The sequence below is a fragment of the Vulpes lagopus genome, chromosome 21 (genome assembly GCF_018345385.1).
Source record: "Vulpes lagopus strain Blue_001 chromosome 21, ASM1834538v1, whole genome shotgun sequence".
NCBI lineage: Eukaryota > Metazoa > Chordata > Mammalia > Carnivora > Canidae > Vulpes > Vulpes lagopus.
The window spans coordinates 34,400,073-34,419,884 of NC_054844.1; the positions used below are offsets into that span (position 1 = coordinate 34,400,073).

The 19,812-nt window shown below is 42.8% G+C and overlaps 1 long non-coding RNA gene across 1 annotated transcript; it reads left to right on the forward strand.

Annotated features, from left to right (window-relative positions):
* The first annotated feature begins 2,706 nt into the window (after nucleotides 1-2,706).
* On the forward strand, nucleotides 2,707-18,671 carry LOC121480237. Its single transcript, XR_005984917.1, has 4 exons — nucleotides 2,707-2,785; nucleotides 14,384-14,539; nucleotides 16,480-16,559; nucleotides 17,260-18,671. It is a non-coding gene; the product is annotated as an uncharacterized LOC121480237 (long non-coding RNA).
* Nucleotides 18,672-19,812: the final 1,141 nt, after the last annotated feature.

Below are 19,812 nucleotides of genomic sequence, written 5' to 3' on the forward strand. Positions count from 1 at the left end.
AGAGGGGACATGGTGTGTAAAGGTGAGGATGTGAGTGCAGGTATGGTGAATCTAAGAAACCGAAAGACGTCCAGGCTGGCTGCAGTTCGGGGTGCCAGGGGAGAGCGAGGGTGGAGGCCTGGATGAGCCTGGAGAGATGGGCAGAGGCTGGGGCGTGACTAAGCTTTGGTGGGGGACGTTGGTGGGTTCAGTTTTGGGTGCCAAGAGAAAGTACTTTCAGAAGTGACTAAGAAGCAGTCAAGGATACAGGAAGGAGCTCGGGAGAGAACAGTTTGGACGAATTCAAAAGAAGAGGGCATTTCAAGAACAGAGTAGCATCTATCTACCCTCTTCTGCTAAATTCTGCTAAATTTTAGCCTGCCCAGAACAAACTGTGTTCCATGGACCCCTCAAAGTTCTATCAAACACCTAAATTATAGGTTTGCTGGAGGTCCTCAGATGTCCTGAGGGATAGGCCTCAGGGACCTCAAGAAGGTTCCACGGTTCATAGTAGTTCTATGAAGTGCTAATCTGCTTGTCCCTCCAACAATCCTCCGTAAATATGCACCAGGCTTTTGGGAGTTTGGCCAGTAGTGATCTTGAAATTATTATTCCTTGATAATACTTGACCATTCTATGTTGCTCATTTAAAAAGGAATTATATGTTTTAACAGTCCACTGAGCCCAGTGGGTCATCTCTTGTGAAAACTGGCCCAGAACCTGTGCAAGAATTGAAGACCACTTCAAAGGTCAGCGGGAGGAGGAGAATGTGGGGTTACTAGGGTCCACTTCCTTATCACAGCAATCCTGGTAATCTTTGATTTGTTTCTTTTTTTTTTTTTTAAGATTTTATTCATTTATTCATGAAAGACAGAGAGAGAGAGAGAGAGAGAGAGAGAGAGAGAGAGGCAGAGACACAGGCAGAGGGAGAAGCAGGCTCCATGCAGGGAGCCCGATGTGGGACTCGATCCCCGGTCTCCAGGATCACGCCACCCAGGGATCCCCTGATTTTCTTCTTCTTCTTCTTCTTCTTCTTCTTCTTCTTCTTCTTCTTCTTCTTCTTCTTCTTCTTCTTCTTCTTCTTCTTCTTCTTCTTCGAGAGGGAGGGGGGGGGGTCAGAGGGAGAGGGAGAGAGAGAATCCCAAGCAGGCTCCGCACCCAGGACAGAGCCCGATGCAGGGGCTCTATCCCATGACCCCGAGATCATCACCTGAGCTGAAATTAAGTGTCAGACGCCCAACTGACTGAGCCACCCAGGCACCCTGTTGTCTCTTCTACTAGTCTGCTCCTTGAGGGCAGAGTCCTGCCTAATCTAATGTTGTGACTGCAGCGCCTTGCACAGTGACTGGAACAGAATAGGTGCAGTATACATGAAATGACAAGCGATTACGTGGACCTCAGGAGAGGGGGTGAAGGAAGGAATGAGGTGGGGGTGGATAGGGCTGGTCAGCACATCCCCCAAGCTAGTGTGGCCCACAGTCTGAAGGAACTGAGGAACAGATATCTAGGCAGTAGAGACAATGGTAATGGGAAGGCAGCGGGCCATGTTGAAGTGGCAGTTAGGATTTGGGGGCAAGGCCTAACCTTCCAGGAAGAGGGAGCTGGAGTTCAAGTGTGGACCAGAGTCCCAGTGGCCAGATTAGAAGGCAGGGTGAAATCCAGTGGTGTCTACACATGGTCGGGAGCATAGCTGCTGCTTGGGGGAGCCCCATAGCAAATCCCCAGCTTTGGGGAACAAGATTAATTGGACCTCCACCGCCAAAATGGAGAGGCTGGGACTGGAGAAGAGATTGGGATTTGCGTGTTTTGGCTCTCTGATTCTGTCTTCCTTGTTTATACTTCGAACCAGACATTATCAATTTTACATACCTGTGAGTTCGAGAGGGAAAAAGAAGAAAGATAAATGTGCTTCTTGCTCATGGCTTTTAACCCTAGTTTCTTTCAAATCTTCTTTGTGCAAGATAGAGACACTCCCAACTCATGTCTTCACTTGGACAGCTTATAAAAACTAAAGAGAGTGACATGATGGCTTCTAATGACCTTTCTGGAAATATCTTGAGTTCAATGGTGACTTATTTTCTCTTTTTTTCATCTAAAAAGAACTTTGGAGCTTTCACTTGAATCACTGAAGGAGGATTAAAATCAGTCCTCGGCTTCTCAGACTCTAGATCTCAGGCTTCACTACATATTCTCTCCTTTTTTATAAAAAGTAGCAATTCCTGCTTCAGAATGTTGCCTATTCTCTTGGCAGTAGGCTTGAAGATTTCCTATAGATAGCACATGGCGTTCCATAAATATCTTCCAGAATGACCTGCGGTGTCTGAATTAGCTTTCCCCCTCCCTCATGCTTTGTCTGGGGCAGGAGTTTCCAGATGTCAGAGTTTAAATAATTCCACAACCCCCAACCCAACCCCCGGCTCCCACCCTGAGCCCAGGATTTGTGGGGGCATTAAAAATAAAACAAAACTCAAGCAAGCATAAGAAAAAAAATTACATGCTCGATAGTGTGGTTATGGGCTGTAAGTATAAAAAAAGGAACAACTTTCAAATAGAGATTGCTAAACTTACAGTCCATCGTCTTCTGGGGATTAATAAGATGGGCAATTGTGTAACTGTGCCTACGTGTCATTTCATGAGCAGAAAAAACAAAAACAAAGCGAAACTACTGCCCTGTGCTCACCCACTCTGAACATCCAGATACGGAGTCACATGGTGGGAAGGTGTTGGGAGCAGCCTGGAGCAGCATTCCTGATCTCCTGGGAACTGACTCCCCCACCAGCGCCCTGCACCAGGATGTGGTTTTCTGGTGAGTGAGACCCACTGATGGGCCTAGAAATTAGCTTTTTATGTTAGCGTGCTTACCTTGTGACTGGAGCACACTCTCCTCTACATTACTGTCCTAAAGCATTAGCAGAATAATGTGTCACTCATGATGAGATTGAGTGAAATGTATAAAGGAAATTAGTTTACTAACTCCATTAGGTTAAAAGGCAAGTGGGAGACTAAACCAATAATCAAAGGGTAATATTTTAATGTTCAGGGTTAGTTAACTGACAGGGAGTTTCTCTTTTAATTTAGCTTTCTGCATTGTGTAATAATGAAGTTTAAGGAGGCTTATAGAGAAACGGAGGAAATCAGGGTGCCAAGCAAATCAACGCACTTAATCCTTTTTATAGAGTTTCAGAGTTACAACCCACTCTTGCTAAAAAGTACTATTTCAGCCACCGAAGCAGAATAATTCAATATGGGGAAAAGGAAAAAAAAAAAAAGAAGAAGAAGAAGAAGAAATGCTCCACAGAGAAAGGAGCTGAAAATGAAGTCAAAGAATCAGGGGTCCACTTCCCCAAGTGAACGACCGAGGATGGTGAGATCCCAGCCCAGGATTCTGAGTGGCACTTGAACTTCTGCATTTGTAAGTCGGATGCAATCTTGTCTAATCTGAAGTTAGAGTCGGCCTGTAAGTGCCTGTACATGGGTTAGGATAGGCAGGCAATCCAGTCACTGGAGCCCGAGACAGGTGTGACCACAGGACGGTGTTTCCTGCTTTGTTCATCCATTCACCGCTAGAGTCAGGACAAGTGTGTGGTGACACGTTTAAAGAGGAGCATGGAGGGCTACCTCTGAAAACACAGCCAAAGGAAAAGAAGATCTTGTCCCAGTCGTGGCAGGAACACGCTGACACTGTTTCCTCCCAGCAATTGAGGAGGAGGAGTGTCAGGGAAAGGCTCTTCGTGGGAGCAAAGTCATTGGCGATGGAGCTAAGTCACCTGACTTTTCAAAGTGCAGGTGCAGGTGCCCATCCGCGGACTCTGCGACTGGCGTTTGGCAACCTGTTGCTATTGTCACTGCTGTTGACATCATTTTGATTAAGGTCTTGAGGGTTCATAGTGGAGGACTACATTTTCTTTTCTTTTCCCTCTTAAAATTTGATGCTGAAATGGATTTAAAATGTCCAACAGAAAACCACAGATGACTCACTGATTTATGAGCATCATAAGCCGGGGAAGCTAGCTGTATTATTGTCAGTATTTCTGTGGTTCATCCTCTCCTGTGTCTGCTATGAGTGAGGTTTGCTAACATATGGACTACGTGGTGTCAAGGTTTTTATCATCTCTCCCCCTTATCTGGTACTCTGCACGTCTGCTTTTATAATATTTGGCATGCCCTGTGTGTTTTAAAATTCTGATTAGATTGTTGGCCCTTTGAGGGCAGGGGTCATTCCCGATATCACTTTGCATCCTTCAGATATGCCTATGTACTTGAGACTGGGCCTGTGCTCTCTAAATTCAAAAAATATGGGTCAGTTACTCATATTTATTAACTATGAAGTTCCACATCCTCAATATACCCTGATGCACAATCATAGTTTTTAGACCTAGGACAGGCTGTTAGTCCAAACGGCTCATTTAATAGAGGAAGAAACTGAGACGAAAGAGAAAAAAAAACAATGTGCTCACCCTCACATGGCACAGTGGGGGTTAGAACTCAGCTGTCAGACTTCTTTTTCCCTTTGTTCCCAGTTGGAGAAACTGGTGTCATTCCGTAAAATTAAGAGATGAGGGGCTGGTCGGTAAAATGAATTAGAGGCATAAATTGTGCCCTTGTAAGTGCTGTTCTCAGTTTTGTGTTTAATGACTATTATGTAAGCATAGTCGAACACATTCTGCTCAAAACCAGAGGCTAATACGAATGCTTGCCTGCCTTTATGTGAGGTGAGGGGAGTGTTCCACTGAGAGTAGCTCCCAGACATGAACCTAGATAGAAAGAAGAGAGTAAGGCAGCAAAGAGCATATCTGCTTGTTTTCTTAGCCAAGGCCCATGTTGCTCGGTTTTCCAAGTTTCTTTTTAAGTCCCTAATTCTGGGCCCACTAGTCACTGGGGAAATGCTTTATTTCTTGACCACGATCCAAAAGTGAACTTACAGGATGGCTTTTTTTTTTTCTGTCTGCATCCCCAAATGCTGGCTTCCCTTCCTCCCTCTCTCCCCCTTTTCCTTCTGAGAACATTTATTGATCACCTACTATATGCTGAGCACAACGCTAGGTAGTCAATGGAGAGATGACTCTAGAAAAGATAGTTATCCTGCTTTGGAGCTCACAGTTTTATTAGGGAGACAAATGCCCTAAATATTCACTCAACAGTGAGGGAAATGCTCAGAAGGGGCCTCTGGAAAATATTAATGGGAGCAGGAGAGCAGAGGAAGGAGCAGCCAATGACACCTGTGAGGGCAGGGGAGTGTTGCTAAGGAAGTGACATTGAGTCTTCACGCAAGAGTTCCCTGGGAGGGGGTTTTTAATGGAAGAGAGATGCCCCTCATCTCTCTTGGATGCCCCTCATCTCTCTTGGGAGGGGGCAGTGTGTGCAGACACAAGCAAACACGAGAGGAAATGGCACGTGTAGGAGCCCAGAAGTAGTTCGGCGTGGTAGAAAATAGGCAGTTGTGGGGAGGAGACTTGACAGTCCAAGCTGGAAGGTAGGATCTGAAGGACCCTGGTGCTGTGCTAAGGAGTTTATATTTTAGCTTATGGTAATAGGGAGGAAGGAACCAGCAGAGCAGAAGCTGATGAAACTAATGTCCTTTTCCTTAAAGTAACCCAACTTGCTGAATACAAATAGCACTGCTGAAGGAAAAAAAAAAAAAACACATCTGGGCTCATTTCATTTTCCTATAAAGATGAAAATTAGCTCTTGGAGATAGCTTTTGCTTTTGCAATTATTAGGCTTTTCCAAGTGGTATGCAATAGTACTTTTATAAAGCAAGTCATATTTTTGGTTGATTTAAAATGTATTTTCGATGTTAATGAAAGGGCAAAGGACTGGGAATTATAGGGATGTCGGTTGTGGTTCCAGGTCCACCATCAACTGGGGGCAGTCCCAGTCTTCTCCAACCTGTCCTTCCCATTCATCAGGTCAGGGGATGGGAGTGGGAGCTTCCCACGGATCTTTCAGCACTAGGATTGGAGTGTGTGACTTTGTGTATGAGTGTGGGGTGTGTATGGATTTGCATATTTATCTAGCCTAATTCCAATAAGAATTGGTAACTTGGAATTTTGCCAAACTTAGTATAAAAATAAACAAACAAAGCCAAAACAATCTAGCGATTTCCACCAAAAACAGGGAAGGGAATAATCACAGAATAAAGAACAGTCTTCTAAGTTGCGATTGTGCCATCTTACTGATGGCAAATTTTATGAACTCTTTTGATAGGTAATACATACAAAGGTTTCAAAATTCCAAAGGTAAAACATGTACACAATAAAAACATCTCTCTCACGTTTTTTTTCCCTAGCCACCCAGCTTCCCTGCCTAGTGCTATACTTAACTAGCTGCCAAGATAAAGTAGGAAGTATGACAATTTGCAAAGCCCTCAAGGGCCACGGTTTATCACAAAAGAAAGGCTTTTTTTTTTTTTTTTTTTTTTGAGGAGAATCTTAAGCTCTTAAAGAGATTTGTCAAAAGGATATCTACACAAAGGCTTTTGTGTAAAATAATGGACAATAAACTCAGGAACATCTATGGACAATGTAAAGGAGTTTCTCACTTCTGAGCTATTCATCTGTTTAAGAATTTAAGGAAATGCTTAGCTGAATTTCTACAATTCTATTCCACCAAAAAGGCAAGAAGACCAGCTTGGAGTGTTTTGAAGGAAGCAGTCACTCCAAATCCCATTTTTTTCTGCCCTCGGGGAATTTTGATTTAACTCCGAATCATGTTTAATCTTAAATAGGACTACAACCTGATTTGGTGCCACGATAATACAGCCCCAAAATGAAGCCCTGTATAACTGAGTGGGAAACTCTTTTGGATAAAAGTGTTTACTATTATTCGTTTATATGTGACGTGCATCTGACAAGAGCTGAGTTTGGTTTGACATAATTACTATTTAGCTGTTCCTCTAGACAGTAATTGGTCAACAGGTTCAACTGCTTTTCTGGAGGCCACTTCTGGAATGTAAGAGTGGTACCCTGCAATCAGCATAAAAAGGATCCTTATCTTCTGGTGGCCAAGTAGGATTGGTTTGGGAACTGGTACCAAGTAGGATTGGTTTGGGAACCAACTGGTTTGGGATCTGGTACCAAGTAGTCCAGGTAAAAGTAGTCCAGGTAAAAGAAGTTAAAATCAGAGAAGGTTATGGTTGACTCCTGTATGGGTTCCTGAAATTGATGCTATAGTTGTCAGAAAGTGAATCCCGCCAGCTCTGATTTTCAGACTAGTAGGAAAATAAGCACCGTTAAAGAGTATTAAAAGCCTCGGATCAATGCACATCATGCAATCTGGCCATAAGTCATTGCCTGTAGAATGAAGGACTGACATCCGATCGATAATTGCCAGAAAAATTAAATTTTTCATTAAGTGAAACAGAAAGCAATGGTTGAGCAGTTAAACCTAAACCCGGCCTGCCCTTCGGAGGGCGGGGGGGCGGGGCATAATAGACTGGGGAGACCCAGGTTTGTTGAGGACAAAGCTGTTTGCATGGAGGTCTGAGGCAATAAGAGAAGAAAAACTGTATCTTATGTAAAAGAGGGTGGGATTCTCTGCTTCCACATTTCCTTGATCTCTAGTTCTCAGTGGCTTCTGAACCCACCCTGGCCCTGACGCATCTTTCAGCCAAATAGTTAATGACCTGTAAACAAATAAACAGCTGTTCACATGGGATCCATATATTTAAAAAGCCTTGAGGTGAACCTTTTGTGAAGCAAAGCATCTTTTTCTGTGTGATGCAGAAATGCTGCCTCTAATTTATCTGTTTTATAGGTTAGTGTACTACAGGGCTCTCTAAGCATAAAGGTATCATTTGTAGTTGCAGTCAGAAGAATGCTGATGAGATTTCCAGTTAAATTCCGATAAAATGAGGTCCGATTTCCTCACCGTGGTAGGATGGCCATTAAATTAACGTGCCTAATTCCAACAACCCAGTCTTTAGCTCTATTCCACGTTAAAGCTCAGCGTTTTAATTGTTTTAAGTGGCAAGGAACCAGATGCTCCTCCTCTCCATCAGAGAAACACACATTCCCACTGCCCCTTATGTTGTCTCCCAGAGATGGGTAAGATCCTCTGTGGGGAAAGCAATGACCTTGGAGAGAGGCTTTCAAGAAGAGGGGTCCTATTGCAGCCAAACTGGGAGGCAGTACAAATGCCAGCGGAGTCTATATTTGTCCGCCCCTGGTCTCTAAACTCCTGAGAATGCAACGTATGGTTGGAATGCTTTATCTTTGTAAAGAGAAGCATTATTCCACAAGGGAAAAATACATGAATAAACAAAGATGAATAGACCATTCTAAAAGGAGTGGTATTTTGATAACTTCTATTCTATTGTTTCTCTTGTACTGAAAGCACGTGTTCATTATAAAAATTTTGAAAGACACAGAAAAGTCCAAAGAAAATGTGTTTTCTGGACTTCCTCCCCCACCCCGAGCATACACCTATTGAAAAAACTGATCACACTGGACAAGTGAAACTTGCTTTTCAGTTAATATATAATGAACATTTCTTTTTTTTTTAAGATTTTATTTTTTATTTTATTCATCACACACACACACACACACACACACACACACACACACAGAGGCAGACACAGGCAGAGGGAGAAGCAGGATCCATGCAGAAAGCCTGATGTGGGACTCGATCCTGGGACTTCAGGATCATGCCCTGGGCCAAAGGGGCAGGCACTAAACTCCTGAGCCACCCAGGGATCCCCTGAACATTCCTTTATGCTATTTAATATCCTTTTACAACCATTTTTATGGCTCTATGATACATTTATTGGACATCAGCATTAAACATTTTTTAAAATGTTCTTCAGTAGTGATGAGCATTCTTTAGCTAATTCTTTGTTCTCATCCATTGTTTTCTTAGTATAAAATTTATAAAAGAATTTCTGTTTTCTAAAACTGTATTAGTCCAAAGTGAAGGAAAGAAGACTGAGGCCAGACTGTTTGCTAGGCATGAATATCAGGAGCAGCACAGTATAATATTTTAAGAGCATGGGATCTACAGTCAGGTTGCCCTCATTTAAACTTCAGTTCTAATTTATATTCTCTGTTTCCTGTAAAATGAGGACAATAATGGCACCTGTGTTCTGGGGGTGCGGGTGATACAGATGAGTTAATATAGCAACATATCTGATCACTTTTGTATTTTCCTCTCTTGGTTCCATGAGCAGCTTGGGTAAGTGGGCATTATTGTGACCAAATTGCAGAGGAGGAAGCAGATGCCCACAAACAAGAAGTAACTTGGCCAAAGTGGCCAAGGTCAGATTCTGTGTCCCCAGCTCCAAAATGCATTCTTTCCCCTTTTATACTGCAAGTATTAATTTAATCCGTGTAGAGACCCAAATGAACATTTGGCTGTATGAGTACAATGTTTTAGTCTCATTTCAGATCTTTGCTGAAGTATTGCTTCCCTGGAAAGGAGCATCTGCTTATTATTATATCTCTCTGTGTTTCTTTCCTGGCACTTGTGACTACTTTCATTACCTTTTAAACGTACTTCCTATTTATTGTCTCTCTTGCTAGAATGCATGTTCCTTGAGGGGACAGCTGGGTCTTTTCAATGATTTAGCACCAAGTCTGGCATCTAAAATACTTTTGTTAAATAAATAAATCTTACCATTCAGTTATGTACATAGCCTAAATTACCAGATAATTGCTAAATTATCCGTTATTGCTTACGCAATAAAGGTTATCTGTATGTATCCGTTCACCTAGATGATGGCCAACTTTTCCTTTCACTTTTTACTGAAAGTACCCTTGATTTTTAGATTAAAAAAGTAACCACACAATACCTACATTGGTAATATTTTAAGACGCATAGGTATATACAACTCATTATTGCCAGTTGTTGAATATAGTCTTCTGCTTTCAGATAATACTTTTGAGAAATCTCCAAACAGGTAAAAGGCTCAAATATGAATAAATTCCTAGAAAAACTCATTTTTTTAAAGCCCAGAGCTCTGCTTGCCCAGTATATGCTGTGTAGATAGGCAGAGCTACCTTGACTGAGTTGGCTGGCTGATCCATCTAAACAACTGGATAATTCCTTTGAAAAGAAAAGCAAAAGTGTGTTCCCGTCCTTTTGCCTTGCCTAATTTGCTGTATTAGCTTTTCTTCCTTTATCTCTTTAAGAATTCCCATTTATCTTTCAAGTCTCCGTGTATCTATTCTGTCTAAAGTCTTATTTCTCTTTTGCCCTGGGAAGGATTTGGCTCTCCATTCATTGTGCTTCCATGATACCTTGTATATAAATATGATTATGGCTCTGAAGACGTTATTGTATGTTATATTGCAGTTAGTTTTTTTACATTTTTTATTTATTTATGATAGTCACACACACACACACACACAGAGAGAGAGAGAGAGAGAGGCAGAGACATAGGCAGAGGGAGAGGGAGAAGCAGGCTCCTTGCACCAGGAGCCCGACGTGGGATTCGATCCCGGGTCTCCAGGATCGCGCCCTGGGCCAAAGGCAGGCGCTAAACCGCTGCGCCACCCAGGGATCCCTGCAGTTAGTTTTTTGACCCATAGTCTCATGTGGACTGAGATTCTTCAGGACAGTGATCAGAGCTTGCATTCCCATTGCCTAGATCATTATTTAGCATTTGTAGGTTCTGCTGAATGAATGCGTGAACTATTTTGTGAGGATGTGTACTTCAATTCTGTTGGGTGAGCAACAAGGAGCCAAGGGAGATTTTTAGTTATTTTTATTTTTTCTCCAGCTTTAAAAAGATATAATTGACATATAACATATAAGGTTAAGGCATACAGTTTATTGGTTTGATACACTCATATATCACAAAATGATTACTACCATCCAAGGAAGATTTTTAATTAAGGGAACAGCAGGATCCAGTTTATGGTTTAAGATTACTTGTTTGATGAAACTTTAGTTCCACATTCAGGCTCCTTGCTAAAATTTACTCTTTCTATCTCACACATTTCATTTGTGGATGAAATTTTGTTTTATCTTTTGGTGATCCTGGAACCTGGTCATTCTCTCTGAAGATGTAATTTATCCTTATCTGCTCCACTTTCTTTGTATGTAGAGTGGTGCTTTATCTTGATATTTGGTATTTTCATGATCAGAGAATGTCATTTTTTCCCAACATTTGAGAATGGAAGGTAGGTGGAAAATATGCACACACTGCTCAGTTAGGAGGTTAGGAGTATTAGGCAGGATTGCAAGTTTCAAGGGGATTCCAGTTAGGAATACTGTTCAGTTCATTCTTCTCTCTTTTTCTTTCTTTCTTTCTTTCTTTCTTTCTTTCTTTCTTTCTTTCTTTCTTTCTTTCTTTCTTTCTTTCTTTCTTTCTTTCTTTCTTCTTTCTTTCTTTCTCTTTCTTTTTCTTTCTTTCTTTCTTTCTTTCTTTGTTTCTCTCTTTCTTTCTCTCTTTCTTTCTTTCCTCTCTTCCTTCCTTCCTTTTTTTTTTAAAAGATTTTATTAATTTATTCATGAGAGACACACAGAGAGAAGCAGAGACATAGGCAGAGGGAGAAGCAGGCTCCCCGCAGGGATTCCATTGCAGAACTCAATCCCAGACCCCAGGATCACAACCTGAGCCGAAAGCAGACTTTTAACTACTGAGCCACCCAGGTGACCCTGCATATTGTTTCTATCATTGTTTTTCCTCCACCCACTGAAAGCCCCTTAAGATTGCTGTCTATGTCTTATTTATTTATTTATTTATTTATTTATTTATTTATTTTCTGTGTCTTTCTTGTTCATTGTCACATCCCCAGCATCTAGTACAGTGCCTGGGACATAGTACGGATGCCAGTTTTTCAGTTTTTGTTTTTTAAAAAGGTATCAGATAAATCAGCGAAAGGCTGACTGATGAAAGGAGTAAAGTTTCTCAGATATAGAGCCTATTTGCATTTTGGTAACACTGATATTCCCCAGAGAGGGAAGATGACAGAAGCCAAAGTCTAGTAGGTATATAACAAGGGCCCACAGCTGATACTCCTTTGGAAGATAAAGTGATTCTAGGGTCTTTGGAAAACTTTTTTTTTTCTTAATTCATGAGAAACACAGAGAGAGAGGCAGAGACACAGGCAGAGGGAGAAGCAGGCTCCATGCAGGGAGCCCAACGTGGGACTTGATCCCGGGACTCCAGGATCATGCCCTGGGTTGAAGGCAGGTGCTTGACCACTGAGCCACCCAGGTGTTCTGGGTCTTTGGAAAACTTTTGAGCAAGAAGTCAGGTAAGCCCATAAAGCTCATCTTCCTTTGCCGGGAGCTCACAAACTCTAATGTATGTCTTTCATTACCAAGGTGACTAGTAATGTCACCTATGGACTTTTGCTTTGGAACTGAAAGTCAGCAACATCATTCCTTTACTTGAAACGGGCTCATGCTTGCCCTGTCTCCACTGATTCTCCTTGCTTCCACTCCCATCCTCTCAAAGAACACTCGCTGTACAACTGAAGCTTCTAAGAGGGGAGAAGAGAAGCACGGAGGGAAGGTTCTGTTACTCCTGCCAACCTTCTCAGGGGGATGCGTGTCTGCTGGGACAGAGAAAGCAGGTGACACTGCAGCGTCCCTGCGTCCTGGGGACCTGCCCAAATCTAAGCTCTTCCTACTGTTTGCTGGTTGCCAGCTTCTTGTTCAATTGCTCTAATTTTAGATGCTGGCATTCTGGGACAGAACTATGTTTACTAGACATTAAGCATACAGTTTTAGATTGCGTGTTAGTGCCCAAGACATTCTAAGGCCGCTCGTAACTTAAAAAAAGTCCTACCCACAAGGCCCTCCTATCCCTTTATGCAATAGGGGTCAGGTCTTTGCATTTAAGTCTGAAATGATCTCCTAGGCACTGTTAATACGAGGCGACAGCCTTGTGCTTCACGTTGCACTGTCCACCTTTGCAAAGACACTTGATTTTCTCAGCATCTCGTTTATATTTAGGAGTGTCCGTTGCTGTGGTGATATGTAACAGCCCCGCAGGAACTTAAACACCCAGAGCCCTGGATTCTGGGCCTGGGAGCTGTTCGATGGTGGGGGCTGTCCTGACTGCGAGCCTGGGGTCCAGCCTCTGTAGCTTCAGGCTGGCTGACATGGACTGAGGTGAAGCCTCAATAAAATCTTCAAAAAAAAATTTAAACAAAATAATCAGAATTTCATAGACTTCTATATCAAATCTAATTCGGTGGGATCATTTTCTTGGGGATTTTTATTTATTTTATTTTTTTAAAGATTTATTTATTTATTCATGAAAGACAGAGAGGGAGAGAGAGAGGCAGAAACACAGGCAGAGGGAGAAGCAGGCTCCCTGTGGGGAGCCCGACGTGGGACTCGATCCTGGGTCTCCAGGATCATGACCTGAGCTGAAGGCAGACGCTCAACTGCTGAGCCACCCGAGCTGCCCCCTTCTTGGGGGTTTTTAAAAAATATTTATTTATTTGAGAGAGAGTGAGAGCCAGAGAGATCACAGAGGGAGAGGGAGAAGGAAACTCACTGCTGAGCAGGGAGCCCGATGCAGGGGCTGGATCCCAAGACCCCAGGATCATGATCTGAGCTGAAGGCAGATGCTTAACCGACTGAGCCACCCGGGCACCCCAGGGATTTTTGAGAAGAGATGAGAAGTGCTTCCTTATGGGTCACATAAGTTACACATTTAGTCTTTCGATTGTATCAGGGTTTCATGTGGCTTACACTTCTGTATGCTCCATCACAGATATATTTTTCTTTTTTTTAAAGATTTTATTTATTCATGAGAGGTAGAGAGAGAGAGAGAGAGAGAGAGAGGCAGAGACACAGGCAGAGGGAGAAGCAGGCTCCATGCAGGGAGCCTGATGTGGGACTCGATCCTGGGTCTCCAGGATCACTCCCTGGGCCAAAGGCAGGTGCTAAACTGCTGAGCCACCCAGGGATCCCCACAAATATATTTTTCTAATGCTAAAATATCAGTTTCTCTTTCCTGTCACTCCAACACCGTTTCCTGGTTAGTTTTCCTGGTTCAGTCACCAGGTGGTGACTATCTTATGTCTGCCCACAGCACATCACCACTCAGTCACCCCTTCTGAAAGGTGTGCCCCCCCAAAGCTCTATGACGATGTGACCCTGCCTTTCCGGGCCTTCGCCGATTAGGTCAAGGGTGTGCTGTGGGCCAATTCGAATGCTTTCTGTGGGATTCTGAGGAAGAATCTTCCAGAGAAACTGGAAATTTAATATTTGAACTTGGGAGCTATGAGTGTCCATTTTATTTTCATCCAGTGGACAAAGCACCATGTTAAGAAAGACGAAGCAGAAGAGGAGAGGTGGACAAATTCTTGACCCCTTTTCCATTTCTGTTCAGTCTTAGGCCTGGCCACATTCCTATCCTTGGGTTGTATGAATCACCCCTGTATCTTAATGCTAAATCTCTCACTGCTTCTTCTCTTTCCTTTTTTTCCTTTCTTTTTTTGGCCAGAGCAAGTGTGAGGCTTTCTTCTGTTGTTTCTAACCAAAAGAATCTCAACTATTCCACATTTACTGAGCCAGTATTCAGTTGCCATTGCCACTACTCCATGGAGCAGACAAAGATAGAGGAAAGGAGAAACATGTAAACAAATAATTCATCATCAAGGTAGGAAATGGGGGGTTTTCTTCTCTTTTTTCATTCATAGTCACAGACTCTCTCCTTGAGGGAAATTTTGTGGTATGTGTGAGAGGTTGGAGATCAAAGCCCATGACAATAAATAGCAAAGAGCATGATGTAGCTACAATCAGGAAAGAAATAAGGTTTTGAAAGGCAGAGTCCAAGTCTGAAATTTCATATATGTGGAATGTGTGCCCAACAGAAAGATCCTGGCTCTCTTGGGCAGATCAAATGTTAAATCTTGGACCCCTCCATAGGACAAATACCATTGGTAGGAGCCAGGAATGATTTGATTTTCAAGGACCTGTTAGGATCTTTTAACATTTGCATATTGTCATTTTATTTGCTTCGCGTGGGGAAAGTGAGAGGTTCTTGCAAGTCCTTTGATAATCAGCACTGCCTTTTCTCCACTTTGACATAGATAATTCACATCCCAATTATGATGTGAATTCAAATACGATTATTATTCAAACATAAATGGTCTTGTATTTTCATTACTAGAAAATAACTTTCTACTTGATAGAGCCAAGTTATGGAAAAGTCAGCATTGTCTGTTTTTCATAAAGCACATTCTTTCTCTGCTTCGTGCCAAAATTCTGTCTCAGTTGAAGATAAAGTGGAAAAATCTTCATTGTGGTTGATGTATAGCTTTTTATGAGAAGGAATATATTATGATTCTAACTCTATCCTTTGACCTTCTGTTCTGACTTAAGGTTACATGAGAAGAATATTTAAAAATCAGAGAGAGTATTAAGAGTATGGATATAAAGAATAAATGTTGGAGAATTTCTTATTTAGACATTAAAATATATTTTTTTTAAAAATAAGGAGATTAAAGGAAAATCTTCCATAGGATAGTTTTTAGTTTCACTTGGGAAGATCAAGACACAGAAACGTAATTCACACATTATATCAGGCAGAGGTGCAAATTTCCTCCCCTACTAACTCCATTAAAAATGTTATCTCCTACAAGTGTCTGTTGGGCAAATTTAATTTCAGATCTTGAATATTTAAATATTATGTATGCAAGACCAGGATATAGGTGCTTCTATCACTAATCCAGTGATAGAAACTGGATGAGTTTTATGTTCCAATGTTAACTAGTTGGATTTGAGTCGATCATCTTCTGGTTTTTTATCATCCTTCCCAACCTGAAATGAGCAAACGTTTCATGGATTTTTTCCTTCTCGGTTTGGTTTTCCCCTGTTACACATTTTGCCAGATGGCTGAGTTTCATTTAGAGAAGAATTTTCCATAATAACATATCACTTGGTGCTCATGGCCAATGGTCCCACTCCCCCCTGCCATCTGCAGGAACCATGGAATGGAGTAAAGTGGCAAATGAGACAGGCTTGGTAGAGCCTGGAGGAGGGGAAGGGGGAGGGGAAGGTCCCAGAGGGAGGAGGGGGGGTGAGGGGGAAGGAGGAGAAAAGATACACCAGAAGAGGGGAGACTTGGATGCCAAAGATTTGAAGGAAAAGCCTATTATAGCAAGAGCTTGGGGGTGAGTGTGTGTGTGTGAGAGAGAGAGAGACAGAGACAGAGACAGAGACACAGAGAGAGACAGAGAGGAGAGAGGGAACCACAGGCACATGCTTAGGAAGAATTGTGTGTGTAAGTATTTTGGAGTGTGTAGCTAGAGGGCATTTTGACAGATGTGGAACATGTGCGGCACAACATTGTTTGGAGGAGGGGAGCACTAGGGGAGAAAGGAGCATTGCTGAGCTGCACAAAGAGATGAGGCCAAGATCCTGGGTGTGCAAGTGAGGGCTTGGTGAGGGAAACGGTATTAAGAAGGTAGAAGAAACTCACGTTGTGCCATTAGCTGTGTTTGCCGAATTTTAGTTATTCTGACAAAAAATAGAAAATTTTACCCAGAGGGTTTGTAATTGAAAAAAAAAATATTCCATGTCTCTTGGCATCTGCAGACTGGGTAACCAACACACGAAATCTAAAGAAGGGGCTCGCTTCTGGGACCAGAACCTTCACTCTGCCTGGTACAAAACAGGTAACTTGGAAAAAACGGATTGGGGTTCGTGAAAACTAACTTTTGGGCTTAGCGACTTTCAGCGGATTACATCTTTGGGCTTCCGTTTCCTCAATTAAAAAAATAAAGCAGTTGGTTGAGATAAGTGTTTACCAAATAGTTCTCTACAATTCTTCCTAGAACGAGCCTCCCCCTCACTTCCAGGATTCAGGCAGAGCTGTTAGAGCTTTTTCTGTTTATATCTTAGTCTTTGAAGAATATATTCTGATTAAAAGAAAAAAAAAAGAGATGTATTAGATTGGATTCTTAAGTTCCCTGCAAGCTCTGTTAACCTAAATATGTGTGCACTGGGGTTGACACGAACCCATATGATGCATTAAATCAGCCAACAAATATTTACTGAGCACCTACTGTACAGTAGGTGGAGTTTTAGGCATTGAACATAAAGCAGTAAAGGAGACCAAGTCCTTATGCTCAAAGAGCTTACCCTCTAGTTGAAGGAAAGATGATAAAGGGATTACAGCGGGTGCTTAGGAATAGTAACACAGACAAGGGCACAAAGAGCAATGGGGGGTCTTCCTAGGAATGACATTTGAACAGTCACCAGATGAAAATAGGAGAAAGATCAGGGAAAGGATCTGGGAAAGAACATTCCAGGTGGAGAGAATATCGTGTAAAGGACCTTGGCGGATACAAACCTGCAAATTTACTTTCCCCACAGGAGCAGATCTTGGTCTCCAGATTCCAGGCTCCAGTGAGGAAGGACACACTTGGTTTTGCAGATGAAAGGCCCTGGGATCTCTTCTGCTTTCAGCAAGGCCTTGTGTTCGAGGCTCCCCCTTGCCCTCCTGGGGGTGGGCGAGGGGCTCACCCCACCTCACCTGCACAGCGAGGTGCTTGCTGGCCACAGACTGTGTGTCTGGTCCTCATGAAATGTCTTATCCTACCCTGTACCTGTGTATCAGCCTCTCATGTGCTGGGGGTAACGCAGTGAGTGGGCCCCGATACTGCTTTAATCTGGTCACCACTGCTGATGACCACCGACCTTACCACTGTCTCTGGTCCCCAAGACCCCATGGCCAGCAGCCTTGGTCTCTCTGTTCGGACCCCAGATCTCCTTGGTCCTCTCAGCTCTGCTGTGGCATGGAGCCCTTGGGGGCTTCTCTTGTTCCATGGGGCATGGGGCAAGAGGAGTGAGAAGAGCCCAGACTCAGCCTCAGAGCTTGGGTCTGCATTCCGGTTCCGCAGAGCCGGATGACCTTGAATGTCTTTGGGTTTTCATCTTTATTTCAGCTGCTCAACGGTAAAATGGGGGATGATCAATCAGGTTATGGCTGTTGTCAGGTATAAACAGGCTAATATGATGCATGCAAAATGCTTTTAAAAGTGCAGGCTACGTACACCGGGTACAGTGTTGGTTTCTAAGACAATCCTAGACACTGCCCTTGGCTCCTTGCTCTCAAGGTCTTTCAGCCAACAGAAACCCCCCACTTTTCTGAGAGGTTCCCTAGACGAGGCTGTAGGAAGTAAGGACTGAGCTGCTATGATTTAGGCTTCCCTCAACCGAATGGGACCCTTTTTTAGAATTTAACATCTGATCAGAAATAGTTTGTACTCAACTGAACATTTTCACATGCCTTGTTTTATTGAACCCTCAAGGTAACATTGTGAAGTTTGAATTATTAACCCCATATTCTACACGAGGCTAAGAGAGGTTGTGACTTGATCCCACATGTAATCAGTGGCCCAATTCAGGCTTTTTTAGAAAAAAGATTTTTGCTTCCAGCATCAGAGTGCTGGTCAGTACACCTCAGCTGTCTTTAAGAAAATCTTTGCATAAACCTACAGGTCAGAATATCAGGTAGATGAACTGGCAAAATCGAAATTTAAGAATAACCTGTTTTATAAAATTCTTGCTTCTTTGTTTTTCTGCATCCCTTTTCATGTCATTACTTACCCTTGTCCCCAGTCCTTGCAATGTCAGGAGTGAAAGTGGAGTAGGAGGTGTAACTTTGAATTGTTTTAGTATTTTTGTGTTTTCTCTGAAACATCGTTTAAGTAAGGCTCATTTTTTAGACTTCGTGGAGGCACTCCCTCTTCCCTTTTTATTTAAACATAAAATTGCAAAATAAAGTCACTAAATCAGCTTACTGATTATTCATCGGAGACCTGTGGCATGTGATATCAATTATTCGTCTAACTATAAGAGAATGGGGTACACAAAAAATAAAATACCTTAGCTTTCATACCACCCGTTCCCTTTCAAATGACAACGTTTACAATTAAACCGCAGTGACATTAAAATGTGAACGGACTGCTTGCTGCTCAGAGCTACCATTGGCACAAAGTGTACGTCTGCAGTGTCCTGGTCACGGATGGGGACGGCCAACATGGCCACATTTGTTCTCTTTTCTTGTCGCCACCACTCCCGTCAAAACCCCAGGATATTTCAGGAATTATGATCCTTTCTCTTTTTCTTCAAAGATCACGTACGTTAGTATGTAGTATCTTCCAATGGAATAGCTGATTGTTCAAAGTCGTTTCTAGGAGAACACATTAAATTTGTAACACGCTTTTGGAGGTCAAGCCCTGCCTCGTCTCGCGTGAGAATTTTTGGGGGGCTCAGTTTCTCAAGACCAGTATCTGAGTTTTGTTTCACACGAGAAGGCTGCTCGTCCTTTGGAGAATAGGGCCTGGGCCGGGACTGTGTAGCTGGCGTTAGAGAGCCTCAGTGGAACCGTCTGTGGGGAGAGACCCTGGAGCATCCCCCTTGCTGTGCCCGCAGCCAGGGCCCTGTGCACCTGCTGTGCACACGTTGCACTAACCTGTTGGCTTCTACGAGTGGTGGATCCCGCTGCCGTCCTCCGTGGTATCTAGGTCCACACTGCAATCACACAGGCCGAGATCTGGCCAAAGGGCTTCCATTTTCTCTAAAGCTCCCATTAAATCATGTCAAGTGATTTCAAAGCTGAACTCTTTTTTTCCTCTCCTCTCTGGAAAGCTTGCCAAGTACATTCCTGCCTATGTATTAAGGGAATTTGGGTAGTCATTTCAAGAAAGTTCAGAAGGATAAAAGAAACATTCCAATTTCCAGAGTGTTGATAAAGCATCGCAGCACATGTTAACAAGGTGTATCATTTAGGTCTTTATTTTAATCTGCGTCGCCGTTGTGTGGCAGGAAACTTGGGGCCTTTTCACACTCCTCACTTTACAGGAAATCTCCTTGGAGCCTTTACTAGGGGCCTGTTGCACGCGCTTTAAGAGGAAATGCAAC